Raw genomic sequence first — 15,926 nt, 5'->3', positions numbered from 1 at the left:
TTTTCTTATTATTCCCTTGCCCAGGCCCAGTAACATGCGACAGTGCTATCTCATTTACTCCGATACAAATAGACAGTGTGCGCGCTTTAGGTATTGACAGCCTCTTAAGATGGTTTCTGGAATATCATTCCAATAGTGTAGGTACACGGTGCCCGTGTGCATTAAGAAAGATTTTAACAGTAGTGAGAGTCAGAATGGCGGGTGTACCTAAATAAAATTAAATGAAAACCATACCATATTTTTGTACCTAATTTGTACTATTTAGTACCTCCTTTAAAAAAAATTGTACCTCACGGTACTTAAAGTTATCACCAAAAAACAGGTCACCCACCATCCTGACAGTCAGAATGGCGGGTGTACTTTATTACGCTATGTTCCCGTGGTTATTGATAAATTCTAAAAAAGCCAAATTTTTGTACCTTTTTTGTACCTTCATATTCAATTATAATACGAGTCATTTTATTTTTGGTTTCCAAGTTTTACTCATTTTATATTTTGCTTGCTATTACAATTTTGCAGGCGTTATAATTTTTCAAATTATCGATTTCATTTTGAAGAAAAAACGCTAAGGTACAATTATTTTTATTACGCCAGGATTTAGTACCTTTAATGTTTAATCTGTTAAGTTCAAATAACTCAGTAAATCATGTCTTAAAAATGATTTTTCTTAGGAAGATTTCTTTGAATTAGCGCCTAGCCTTTTTTAACGCTAAGGTACAATGGTATGCTTTTCATTTGATTTTATTTAGGTACACCCGCGATTCTGACTCTCACGTATATTCCTGATCATATTTAAAAACTAAAATGTCCTATTAACTTTTTTGGAATTCGCCTAATTTCAGAGTTAAAGCCACAAAAAAAAATCTAAGTGCAAAATGCCTTTTTGATGGCAATGTTGCCACTGGACCTAGTCCAACTACCCTTATTGATAGATGTCACAAAGTGACAAGTAACACTGCAAAAATAGGTTTTACGAAAAAAAAGTTCAAATTCTTTTTGAGTTTTACATTTTATATACATACATACAGATACCGTGTCTGTGGAAAATATTTTTTTTTTTAGGATTCCGTACCCAAAAGGTCAAACGGGACCCTATTACTGAGACTCCGCTGTCCGTCCGTCCGTCTGTCACCAGGCTGTATCTCATGAACCGTGGTAGTTAGCCAGTTGAAATTTCTACAGATTATGTATTTCTGTTGCCGCTGTAACAACAAATACTAAAAACAGAATAAAATAAATATTTATTTCCAATCACCGAAGTTAAGCAACGTCGGGCGGGGTCTGTACTTGGATGGGTGACCGTTTTTATAGATATTGGTACGGAACCCTTCCTGTGCGAGTCCGACTCGCATTTGGTCGGTTATTTTTTTTGTGAAACTCATATAACATTATTTCCTTCTTTTGGCATCAGGTCACGTTTGGGCATGTTTGGTATGCAGAAATTGAAGACTCCGAGGAATAACGAATTATCAGTTTGTCACATAAATACAATGTACTCTTTTAGTGCCTAAACAATAAAATGACCGTAAAATATTAATTTACCTTTATTATACAAAGTTTAGAAAGTTACGGAAACAACAATATTAAAGCAATAAAACGAGCGATTTGCATTTAACTATTGTTAAGTGGTTGTAACAATACAAGTACAATGTTGAGGAATGTTCTTGTTATGATTTTAGCTGTATTTGTATGTATGTATGTATATACCTACTTTATTGTACATAGAAATTAAACACGATAAACACAGTAAAGATGCCCACTGATTACCAGTTCGCCGGGCGATATCGGCCCATCAGTTATTCGCAAAAGCTGACATTCGCAAATCATACATTTTATTAAAAAGGTCACTAAGTTCTTTTAAGTGCAGTTTTTAAACGAAATAATTTTTTTTTTTAATTTCAAGGCAATGATGAAGGAGGATAGGATGCTATTTAGCAAAAATGTGCACATTTATTTCGCAACAAAATGTCAACTTTAATTTAAGCGTCAGTTTTTTGAGTTGACATCTTATTGCACAATAAATGCGGGTTAACACAAGGTTGACACATTATAGCTTCACAGCATCCAGATATATATTTATTTCGTCAGTTTTTTCGAGTTGACATCTTATTGCAAAATAAATGCGGGTTAACACAATGTTGACACATTATGGCTTCACAGCATCCAGATATATATTTATTTCGTCAGTTTTTTTGAGTTGACATCTTATTGCAAAATAAATGCGGGTTAACACAATGTTGACACATTATGGCTTCACAGCATCCAGATATATATTTATTTCGTCAGTTTTTTTGAGTTGACATCTTATTGCAAAATAAATGCGGGTTAACACAATGTTGACACATTATGGCTTCATAGCGCTGTTCATAAAATTATAGAACAATCAGGGCCTGTTTCACAATGTCCAATTAAAGTCCTGAATAATCTACTTGCCACTTATCCGACAAATAAAGTCATCGTTGGCATCACAATCTTCAAATAACCTTAACTGGTAGATAAAGTGCTAAGTTTTGCAGGAAGTTTTATCTGGCAGTTAGTTTATTTGTTAATTAGCCATCCAAAACTTGAACATTGTGAAATATGACGACTACATATTGAGATGTTATTTTTATTAACTAACAATGGTACTAAAAGGATTCAATGGCAAACCCATAACCCCCTTGTTTCATAGTCGGCTCTTTTATTACTCCATAAAACCCAGACTTAATAAACGAAATGTCAGCACCTAAAGTCATATGATCATCCCGCAAAAAGTTTATTTAAAGAGTATAAGATTCTCACTCTTCCGAGTGTTTACATATTAAGCGCATGTAAGTATGTTAGAGCTAACGTGGATCAATACGCTACCCATTCGCAGGCCCGTAGAATTAACCGGTTAATCGTCCCGCGGTGCAGGCTCGCAAGGGCCCGAAAGTCACTTGGGATCTTAGGCGTAAAATTGTATAACTTGCTACCTGAGGAAATAAAACTAGCACTAACGAATAAAAAGTTTGACCAAAATCTTAAAGCAATGTTAACTGACTTAGCATGCTACAGCGTCGACGAATTTGTTGAATCGTGTACTAACCCTAAGTAGGTAATTTATATATAAACACGTTTTTAATTTTTTACCTTATAAATAACATGACGACTTGAAAGACATATGCGACCTATTGAATGCTGATTATGTATTTGTTCTGCTTTAAACATATTTTTTATTTTATAATAAGTGACATTTATCCAAAAAATGCTGTGTACCTACTAGTATTAGTTGAATATGTACCTAACTCAAAACGACCTGTAAAACATTGACTTTTACCAATAAATTTCTTGTATCTTGTATCCTAGGGCAGCATTCGAACTTTACAAATCTGTTATAATTATATTTGTTATTGATGTCGGCGACCGATCGTAAGATCAAGCATATCGTGAAACGTGAAAATCTTTGTATCGTTCCTTGAGACAGTTTTCCCTTCGGGCATCTGGTTTAATGTGATTATACAGGAACATTAAACTAATTTTACGATTGACACTCACGTGTTTTAGCTAAAAGTGTTAAGTGACCCAAACCCAAACACACCACTATGCCCGCCTACAATAACAGCGCAAGACCTCCTCCAACCGGTTCTCTCAGCCCTCGCGCAGCATGCGACGCGGCGCGCAGCAGTACGCGTAGCACGGCCGTCGTGAACACTGCTCGAACTGATAGTGCTTAAGAAAGGAGACCTAACAGACTAAACGATTTCGCCTGTGTAAACCGTAAAGTTAGTTTAATGTTAGTATGTCCAACGACACTTTAAATTCGATTATACAGGAACATTACGATTTGCCTGATCTTACGATACGAGCCGTAAAAACGTAGACTGCGCGTTATCTCCCAGTCCAATCTATTCGTGGCTTTCCTTTTCCAATTTGTCACTCCTACGGTCCCGATATCCTGGTATACGTCGTCCAACCTACTGAGCTTGGACCTGCTCTTACCTCTACGGCTCTCCGGTCGGCACTCTAGATGGCGTTTGGGTACTCTGGCCTCGTCCATCCGTAACACGTGCCTTGCCCATCGCAGGCGTCCATCTTTATGGTCTTTATGACGTTAGGCTCATTGTAAAATTGGTATAGCTCGTGGTTATAACGCGTTCGCCATCTCTCATCCTCCATCACAACTCCGAAAATGCATCTTAGTATTTTACGCTCACATACGAACAAGGAATTCTCGTCTTTTTTGCTCATCTACTAATATAGATTCTGATAAATTAGCATTCTTGCGTCCGCATCTCCATTTCATCGGTCAAAATCTCGAAATTGAATCAAGTTAGATGGCGAGCTAACTTCATTTTCGCGTCCACACCACCTGATCTGATCAGAGAATTTAATCAGATTGGCCGAAATTTGTCCCCGTCTGGACTGACCTTGATGTATCTACATAGAGTGAAGCAAATCTAGCCACGCCATGAGCAAATACCAAACAAAATAAAATCAAATTGACATCAATTTGAAAGTTCGAATCGTTCTCTAGGGTAATAGCGAAACAGCGCCAAATGTCGAACAAATGTCAAATCAATACGTGAATGTCGAATAGATTTTATGTCCGCTTTATTTCCGTTAGTTAATTAATAATTATAGCGTGGCCTTTAATTAACATGTGAAATGTGAATATGTTGATTAAAGGTTAGGGGAAACGGTTGTACCTTGGGCCTAGTTTTACCTCGGACAGTTGGCGATATTTACGGTTATTTTATAAAGGTCTTATTTGGACTCGTGTAACTTGTGAAATATTTTAACTAGCGCTATCATTTTGATGCCAACTTTTAGTTGATATCCTGTACTTTTATTTAACTTTAAAAAACGTTCAGGTCAAAGACATCTTTTCCGAAAAAATAATGTGGAAAAGGTAAATTTTTCTATTTATTATTTTATTTGATACACTAGCAGCTCTTGGAGCTGATGCGTGTATATCGCAGCACGTGTGTTTATTTAGCACTTTTTAATGTTCTAAAATGTGTATCTAGTCTATTTTTGAAAGAGTTCACTGACGGTGCACTAACAACAGTTTCTGGTAGAGAGTTCCACACATTTACTACACGATTTGGCAAGAAGTAGTTTTTTTGTAGTCATTTTATTATTATTATTAATTCTCGGGTAATTGTATACAATTGTTTGTGACATTCATGCTTGAAATTTATACCCTAATTCATAATTTTCATAAGCTATCGAATGTTTGTTGGAAATGGTACATTAACCAAGGGCAGTCGTGTTTGACTCAATAAAGCTTAAATAGAAAGCATTGTTTAAATGGTTGAGAAAAACTTTGGTGATTTGTCGATAAAGTTCATCGTACTATACATTGTATTAATACTATTTCTATAGTTATATTATAACTTTAGTAATTAAACTTATCATATCCAAGGTACAACGGGACATGTCCAAGGTACATCAGGGGTGTTGTTTCTTGTGCCTTTTTTTTCATCAACCTATCCTATCAAAATAAATAACCCAATCTCTTAGTCTTCGGAGAGACGTTGGCTCTCTTTGCATGTTCTACCGTCTGTACAAAGGGGAATGCTCCGAAGAACTTTTTGATTTGGTGCCATTGTCACGTTTTTTTATCACCGCACCTCCCGCCAAAGGAGCAAAGCTCATCCTCACTTCTTAGATACATGGCACACCAAGAATAAGCGGGCATCTCGCTCGTTTCTTCCTACGTGCGGAATGTGGAATGAGTTGCCTCCTGAGGTATTTCCTTTGCGCTACGACATGGGATTCTTCAAGAAGCGGGTAGGGTTCTTAAGGGCAACGCTTAAGTGGCTCCTATGGTGTTGCTTATGTCCGTGGGCGACGATGACCGCTTCCCATCAGGCGGCTCGTCTGCTCGTTTGCTGACTAACATAAAAAAAATTGTATCGTATTAGATAGTTTATTAATGTATCTTATGATAATGGGATAAACAACATTTCTCATGCCTTTGGTTTTCTTTTTCTAAAAATAAGAAAAGAAAAAACTTACAAAAACGCAATACACAAGTTCCCGCCATTGAAAAAAGTTGTGATTAGTGACTAAAAGTTTATTATTACTGAGACTTCGCTGTCCGTCCGTCCGTCTGTCACCAGGCTGTATCTCGTGAACAATGATATGACAGATTATGTATTTCTGTTGCCGCTATAACAAGAAATACTAAAAACTTAATAAAATAAATATTTAAGGGGCTCCCATACAACAAACATATTTTTTTTTGCCGTTTTTATAAATAATGGTAAGGAACCCTTCGTGCGCGAGTCCGACTCGCACTTGCCCGGTTTTTTAGGGTTCCGTACCTTTGGGTAAAACAGGACCCTATTACTAAGACTCCGCTGTCCGTGCGCCCGTCCGTCCGTCCGTCCGTTTATCACCAGGCTGTATCTCATGAACCGTGATAGCTAGACAGTTGAAATTTTCACAGATGATGTATTTCTGTTGCCGCTATAACAACAAATACTAAAAAGTACGGAACTCTCGGTGGGCGAGTACGACTCGCACTTGTTTTAAGAAATTATAGATTCTCTTTTCAAACTTCCAGCCAGCTTCCACTTTGTAGCATTTGGTGTCGCAACCCTGGAGCCGTGGGGTCCAAGCGCACACGTTCTATTTAAGGAACTAAGCAAAAAGCTGATTGATACTACTGGTGACCAGAGAGCTGGCAGCTTTCTCTCGAAGCGCATAAGTATTGCCATTCAGCGAGGGAATGCTGCCAGCATCTTTGACACAATGCCGCGGGGGTCTTATTTAGATATATTTTAATTTAGATTTATTTTTATTAATTTTATTTTATTCAAATTAATTTCATTTAACAGGATAGTTTTTAACTATAACTGGCAGGAAGTGGCACAGGATCGGGACAGGTGGCGTTCTCTCGTTTTGGAGGCCAAGACCCTCTTTGGATCACTGCGCCACAATAGTTAGTTATAGTTAGTTAGTTAGGATAGTTTTTAGCAATGATCATCATACCACGCAAACCACGCTTGCGGGCTGAAGATAGTAACATTTAATCAAATATTATATTTTATTTTATTTTTATTTTATTTTATTGTAAACCTCAAACGGAAGAGCGGGGTTTCCTGACACAGATGCATATATTCATCTACTACCCCCAAATAAACATTTTCATTTGCAAAAATGCCCGTAAATAAAAACAAATTCGTTTGTAAAGTATAAAGAAAATTAATTGTTTTTCTTCAATTTTCCCAAGAATAGGGATCAAACAAATGTAAAATAATCGATCGAACTATATTAAGAAACCGTCTAGACGAGTATTCGTATCAAAGTAATACATCTTTTCATTCCATTAAGATGCCCTAAAACCTAAATACTTCGGAGTATAATTTTGTTAAAAAACCTATATGTCTAGATCGATTGTACCTCCGTCTACTTGTATTTGTATTCAGGATTAGAACTAACTAACTGCTTTGGCTCAGCGATCCAAAAAGAATCTTGGCCTCCGAAACGAGAAAACGCCACCTGTCCCGATCCAGCGCGGTTTCCTGCCATAAATTGGCATACAGCCGACGCAGGTCCGCCTCCACGACATCACACCAGCGGTACCTGGGGCGCCCCATGGGTCGACGGCCGGTTGGTCGCCCCAAGTACGCTTCCTTGACTACGCGATCCTCCCCCATTCTGAGTAGGTGACCGAGCCAGCGAAGTCTGTGGGATTTAGTTACGCCGATGATATTGGGCTCAGCCACAAACTCTTAGATCTCGGCATTTTTCCAGATCAGGATTAGGAAGAGTATCTAAAATTAAGGAAATGCAAAAGGAATTTTATTTAACTTTAGTCGCTTAAGGTGACGCGTCGTTAAACAATGAAATCTAAAAATGCGGTACTTGCTTGCTTGCCGAAACCCGCGCTCATCCCGATACTTCGCGCGTAGTGAATATGCCTTTGCGCTAGCTTATCCTATAAGGTCGTATGCGGCAAAACGGGTTTTACCGTTTCAAGTAAAAAAACAAGAATTAATCGATAAATCATAACTAAATCGAAGTGTGCCCTGATTAGTGGTTTTGGCCGAATACCCAATATTCGGCCTCTCTCCCGGCCGAAGCGCCGAATATTCGGTACAGTATGCGAACATTTTAAGTCACATTAATTATGAAAACTGTTCGCCAATAACGCACAATGTTTACTAAGATTTTTTTTGTTGCTCAGAATCAGTGATTAGAGTCAATCAAATTAGATTCATAATATTTTACTAAATTATTAATAATCAACAAATGCTCAAAAAACTGATATTTTGTATTTAACAACTTTCCAGGAATACGTGTTCAATATAGTGGTTTTCTGTTATTTCTAATGTGTAATTTTCATTTTAGGTAGGTGCAACAGATATTCGACATTCGGGAAAAAGTAGCCGACAGTCGGCCGAATACCGAATATAAATAAATAAATAAATATTATAGGACATTATTACACAAATTGACCAAGTCCCACAGTAAGCTCAATAAGGCTTGTGTTGAGGGTACTTAGACAACGATATATATAATATATAAATACTTATAAATACTTAAATACTCAGGAACAAATATCTCATCACACAAATACATGCCCTTACCAGGATTTGAACCCGGGACCATCAGCTTCGTAGGCAGGGTCACTATCCACTAGGCCAAACCGGTCGTCAATATACCGACCCGACCGACCGAATATTTACCGAATATTTCTATAGTACGCGCTTAAAAGTCAGTCTCATTGTTCTAAATATATACGCATCTCTTTTTTTTTAATTGGAAGTAAAAAAAAATATAAAATAATATCATTTAAAATTGAAAAAATGTTAGAAAAATAAATTACAAATTATATCGGTGTTAGCGGTTAGCTGGAAGAGATCCCTTTTAAGGATACGTTCGCCTTTGTACATAACGTCTTTTTGTTTTGTTTTATCTGTTTTATGTTAACCTGTTTATGTGCTATAAAGAGACATGCATACATAAATTCCTTGACCATACAACTTTCAATAAAATGGCCCATAAAACGCGCGTAAGCGACCTTTAGCTCATGTGTATATTTTATGTATATCTGTAAATTACACTCAGCATTCTAAAATCCGAGTATGTATTTAATTTAAGTAAAAGAAGACATTAAATGCGCTCGAAACACGCTACTTCCCTCTACTAACGAACTGAACTAATTTAAAAAAGTGTTTTAACCTGAACCACCATTTTACTTATTCATACAATCGTTGGTGGATTTGAAATTATAAGTAAAATGGCGGACGTGACTTTAATTTGAACCCTGAGGTTAGTGATGTGAGTAAACGTGTTAGTGTCGTTCCCTTTAATTAACAAAACCGGTAAAGAACTCATGCACATCACTAAGCTGTAATTTAAAGTCTGACAAACTAATTATCAAAAGATGTGTATGCTAATTTAAAATGTGTTTTTGATAAAAATTAATTTTTCGTACAAGCTTTTATCGCTGACAATTCTAAAAACCACAAACACAAAAAGGTTGCGTTGTTTTATCATAGAGTTCCTATGACCACGTACTTCAACATCGGATCAGCTCGATGGTAACATAATATTGCATTGTCACCCGACTTACATATGTATGCAAATTATCAGCTTCATCGGAAACCGGGAAGTGGGTCAAATTTAACTTGTAAGATTTGCACTCGCAAATACATACATAGTTACATTGCAAGTTAAATAAAAGCTTGTAAAAATAGACGCGAAGGTTCAGTGAATCCTCCATGGAATATTTGAAATTCCCGCATTTTTTTTTCCCAAGAGAAAACTTAAGTGGTAGGTATACATATTTTTTCGCCAAACTGTGGACAGTTTGTTGGCGAATAGTGCGCTCTAAAATAAAGCTAACAATGTTGTGTCCACTTACCACTGTCATTTTTGATTGACAGATTCTAATTCTTAGATAACAAAATAAAACTTTGATTACTATTTGACATGTCTACTGTTAAGTTAACTCTCCCGTAGCTGCCCGGCGGACACCCACGTCATACACACAGCGAATAGGCTGTAAGAAAGTATTAAGTAATTAGTAATGACTATATATTTTTTTACTTTTTTATTTGTTATTTCATCGTATGATATATATATATATATCATCTGCTTATCGCAAAAAACTTAACTGGCTCCCTATTCGTGAACGTCGATCCTTGCGTATTCTCTGCACTTTGTTTACAATTTTATTTAATCCTTCAGCCCCTGATTACCTTCGTTCCAAATTCAAATTTGTTACTCCGCGCCCCGGCATCGATCTCCGAACCTCCCGTAGCCTTCAACTTATTGTCCCTCGACATCGTACAGGTTTCATGTCGAATTCCTTCAACATTCAGGCAATCCGGCTGTGGAATGATCTTCCTCTCTCTATGAGACAAGCCCAGAACAAATTCTCCTTCAAGCGCATGTTGCGCAAGCATCTGTTTGACAAGGTTCAAAGGTCGTCCTCATGATGTTTCACAATGGGTATATATTTATATATGTATGTATTTATATTTATGTATCATATTATTTATGTACGTATAATTTTATATAGGTAATATTGTGATTTTTTTTTTGTCATTTTACTCTGTATTCTGACCCTGCACCAATTAGGATCTTTCGGTTTGGCTCATGGTTGACTGGTAGAGAATGCCTTCTGGCATTAAGTCCGCCATTTGTACTCTTCATGTATTGTGCAATAAAGTTTAAATAAATAAATAAATAAATATCAAATCAAAGCTTATATGTGTATTATATATAAAATAAACTTTCATTTGATATATCATACGATTAAATAACAAATTAAAAAAAACCGTCCGTACGCAGTTTTACTATGCAACCTATTTGCAATGTGTGAATGTGAATATTATCTATCATTTATTTCTTATCGCAAATAAATAACAGATACGAATAGATATTCCTTATAAAGAATCTTAGACTATTACTCGTACATGTAAGTCATCTAAACTGGTATAAATTTGTCTGCGTTTGTTTTTCCTTAACACAAAAACCTGAAAAAAACTCCTCTGGAGTTGCAGGCGTACAAGGGCTACGGAGACTGCTTACCATCAGGCGGGCCGTATGCTTGTTTGCCACCAAAGTAGTATGAAAATACCGGCCAAGTGCGAGTCGGACTCCCGCACCGAGGGTTCCGTACAAACCTGTAGGTATATATTATTATTACATGATGTAACAAAAAATTTACAGTTTTCGTAATTTTTCCTTTATCTGTGCTATAAGACGTTGCTTCGTACCAAATTTAAAGATTCTGTGTTCACGGGAAGTAACCCTGTAAGTTTTGTTTCCCTTGCGAGTGTCGAAAATTTGCGGAAATTTGCGGCATAAACGGCTATAGGTATCTTTAGATTGCATTGGCTTAGAAGTTTGATTTTTTTCACAGCTTCAAGCGACGGTAGACCTGAGTATTTGATATAAATTCCAGCTTGATACCTCCACGCGTTCCTGAGAAAAAGGGTCTTGACAGACAGACAGACGGACGGACTGACAACAAAGTGATTATATAAGGGATCCGTTTTTTCCTTTCGAGGTCTCGATACTCGTTGGACTCGATAAAGCGCCGGGCTCATAGACTTTTTGGCGATGCCCACCTATCAAGTCAAAATTACAGAGCCTTGAGCATCGCCGTCGAGTCGCTAACCTATCGGTGTTCTATCGGATACATTTCGGGGAGTGCGCACAGGAACTGCACGATCTGATCCCACCTTCCCCTTTCCATCATCGGATATCCAGGCGTGGGGAGCGAATGCAGCCGTTCGTGGTAAACATTCCATTTGTTCGCACTAAACGGTTTGCCTCCTCTTTTTTGTTACGGACAGCTAAAGAATGGAATGCGCTCCCGCCATCTGTATTCCCTGATAAATATGACCTCGGTCTCTTTAAAGCAAGAGTGAATAGGCTACTACTGAACCGGTGAGCTCCATCTTAGGCCCTGTCTTCACTTTCCATCAGGTGTGACTAGAGCCAATCGCCGATCAATTTTTAATAAAAAAAATAAAGGTACGGACCCCAAAAAAAGGATACTGTTGGTCCTTATAAAACGACAAAGTCTAATACTAGTCTACCCTCTCTTATCCCTGAATTTAGGTGGTGCAATAGAATCGGTAACATACGTTTGGCACATCACTACTCGTACTAGTTTAACCGTTCGGTCGGTTGCATGCGAGATGGTAGATATGCACATGGTTGAACCCAGTGAATGTTAACTTGCAACTTTGCACCATTTATTTACTTCTTTTGCTTTAAGCGTACATACAATTAGTCGCTTTTAGGATTGGGCAGAATATTTACAGTTTCCGTACCACATTACAGTAAGCAGCCGAGCGCTAGCAACCAGGCGACATTAGTACTGGAGTGGCGCGATAGATGGCGCTACTGGTTGATAAATTCACTTAATTAGGGCTGAGTTACAAGGGTGTTATCTCATAAATGGGTTCAATCGGAGGTAAGGACACCTAAATACATACATTTTATGCCTTACGTCATTTTGGAAAGCAGCCGATACTCTTCAAACGGCTGGATCGATTTCTATCAAACATAGTTTAACAATAAGAACAACCGCAAGTAAAACTAACTTTCACGTAAAAAAAACTGCATCGAAATCGGTCCATCCGTTGGAGAGCTACGATGCCACAGACAGACAGGTAGACAGACATTGGCGTCAAACATATAAAATACCCCTCTATTTGCGTCGGGGGGTAAAATAGTACCGTTCACCCGAGTTAAACACTCTACTTTTCATTTCGAATACGAGGAAAGAAAAAATACCTACATGTGTTTATAAAAAAAACGTCACTTTTAAACTTGTAGTCGTGTAGTTTCTTGAGGGCTCTTTCAATTAACAATTATGTAAAAGTATCGTAATTTATGGAATGGGAAGTTAAATATCAGAATGGAAATTGGATGACAAATCCGTTTAATATTTAATCTTAATTGTTTATCATAATATAAAAGAAAAAAGCGTACTGGGAAAGTAAAGTCGAAGAGAATTATGAAGACCAAGAGTGCTCACTCCATACAACGGTTTTGTTACCAAAAATACTATTATTTTCGTAGTCTACATCTAGCGTCAAGTAGCGGAACTCTCAGTATTGCTACTCGACAATAGATGTCGCGGCAAACAAAAAGTCTAATGCTCAACGTTTTTCAGCTAATATTATAACCAGAGTAAGCGTAGGAGTTGAAAATAGAGTTTCGTTCCATTCCTTAATTCTCTTTGGTAAAGTGCAGAAACGTATAATTTTCTGCACACTTTTCAGAACAGCAACTACCCACTTTCAGAGCATGAGAAATGAAAAATAAATGCAACAACTGTCGTGTCCAAAGTCATACCAGTCGTCACCATGTTTTCACAACTTTTTAACCACAGTTCGTGCCTGCATATTGAAACATAAGTATCGGTTGCGGCGGGTTCATTAAAAATGAAATATGGTAATTGCTGCCTGTAAGCTAGGGTTTATGGTATCGATCCTCTTTGCCTAGGTTTTTAGTTTAACCAGGCTGATAAACTCGGTAAAGGTTTATGTTACGACTTATCTCAGGCGGCTGGAAAAGAAGTTGCGCTGTAATTATATACCTGAATAGACTTCAGTGACATCTAAACATAACTATGTATGGTAATAATAAGGGCAGTTTTTGGTAAGCTGTTGGAGAGGTATGGGCATTGTGAATTTCATCTCGCTTTGTGTAGTAGGGCACAGCCAGTGGATGTCATTCCAGATCTAGAGCAGAGCCCAACTGGGGAAGTACCTCCACCTTACAGAAAACAGCAGCCAAATAACACTAGACCCTACTCATAGTGTTATGTTCCTGTCGGTGAGTAAGGTTGCCAGAGCTCAACGAGGGGGGGGCGGGGTTACGGTCGGCAACGCGCATGTAACTCCTCTGGAGTTGCAGGCGTACATAGGCTACGGAGACTGCTTACCATCAGGCGGGCCGTATGCTTGTTTGCCACCGACGTAGTATAAAAATAAAAAAAAACTTCAATCCATAGGCCGCTCGCCCACGGCGACTTTGTGTAGCGATGCTGTCGCGTGTTTACGAAACGAAGTAACGTTTCTAGTTAACGGTTATATTTTTCAATAAATTTTGAAGAAACGTTAATAAGTACTGTAACTCGAGTGATCTATCTCTACCAAATTGAAGTAATGATCAATTCAGTTTTATACTATAGTATATATGCCTTTTTGAGGAAAAATTGGAAATATGTAATGTGTTATTATTTAACGGTTTTGTGTCAGTTATTGATACAGCCTGGCCTACTACGAATAAACACAAAATTGTAGATTACTTTATTGAAAATTCATAACGATATAGCATTGCAATTCCCTGTCGTATTTGTATTAATACATAAATTGGGCTGTAGCTGCAATATGCAACGCCGTCGCTTCTTATTCAGAAAGCCGATGAATTTTATTACACAACTATTTTTTTAATAAATAAAAAAACTACGTATCTTTTTATTAACATTTACCATTAATAAAATAGTTGTGACACAAATTCTGTGTAACTTCTGACTATTTAACTGAACCTAAACGAAGATAGGTACTTTTCGTGCTTCTATATAAAGTAATGTTTAACAAAAATGGAAACCAAAAGGTCTAGATTAAGTAAAGAAACTGTAACAATATTTTTGTATGACCGTTTGTTTCATACTTAAAAAAAAAGACATACGAACCTCGATGCAGTGGAGTTCGTCTAGTGAAAAAAACATTTTACTTTAATATTTTTACACGATCATCATCATCATCATCATCATCATAATTTTTATTCAATAACAATATTACATTTTGTTTGAAAAATCTTAAATCTAGGCACATGCATACAAAAAATATATCAAAAATAAACATAAAAATAAATATTTAAACTAATACAAATAAATCATCAAACAACTTAGTAATAATATTGCACGAAACATTTATTGTTGAAAAAAATTACTTATAAAACGTTGTCCAGACTCTCATATTGGATTTCTGGGCTCGAAACAAAATGAGACAACCGGTTTGGCCTAGTGGGTAGTGACCCTGCCTACGAAGCTGATGGTCCCGGGTTCAAATCCTGGTAAGGGCATTTATTCGTGTGATGAGCATGCATTGTTCCTGAGTCATGGGTGTTTTCTATGTATTTAAGTATTTATAAATATTTATATATTATATATATCGTTGTCTAAGTACCCTCAACACAAGCCTTATTGAGCTTACTGTGGGACTTAGTCAATTTGTGTAATAATGTCGTATAATATTTATTATTTATTTCCTTTTTCCTTAATAATAGCCCTTGCTACATCTGTTAATTTCCCGCCCAAAATAATACTTCAAAAAAAAAAAGTTTTTTGCTCATCTTAAAATTGAGATTTATTGTATTACGATATTATATAAATACTAAAACAGTCATCATCATCATCATCATCAGCCTTTTATCGCCCACTGCTGAGCATAGGCCTCTCTTCTAGTACGCCACTTATCCCGGTCCCGAGCCAATCTCATCCAGAAGTGACCCGCAGTCTACAAAGTGACTAAAACAGTGTTGATTTTTATCATTTGTACCTACATACCTATTCATTATGTGCACGAATGTCACGCAACCTAGGATCCGCAAGTCTAGGGGAAAACGTCAATTCACTACATTTTATAAAACAACTCCAAACTAAAAACTACTGAATGGATTTTCAAACGACTTTCATCTATCGATAGAGTGAACCTTGAGGAAGGTTTAGGTATATAATTTGTTAAGATTTTGTGTAAATTGGTTGAAATATAGGGAGCGTGCATGAACTGTAGGAGGCAGCACAGGAGCCGTCAGATTTTTGGCGGAGGCGTAAATGTGATGTTTATTGTTCCGATGTAGCCCACAAGATGGCAGAACCTACTATGCACAAGAAAACACGTGACGTGTAAATGTACATGTTTATGGTTCCGATTCAGGCCACAAGATGGCAGACACTCCAACGCGCACGGTCCCTA

The sequence above is a fragment of the Cydia pomonella genome, chromosome 27 (assembly GCF_033807575.1).
Source record: "Cydia pomonella isolate Wapato2018A chromosome 27, ilCydPomo1, whole genome shotgun sequence".
NCBI lineage: Eukaryota > Metazoa > Arthropoda > Insecta > Lepidoptera > Tortricidae > Cydia > Cydia pomonella.
The sequence above is the reverse complement of the archived record's forward strand: the minus strand, read 5'-3'. Positions refer to the sequence as shown.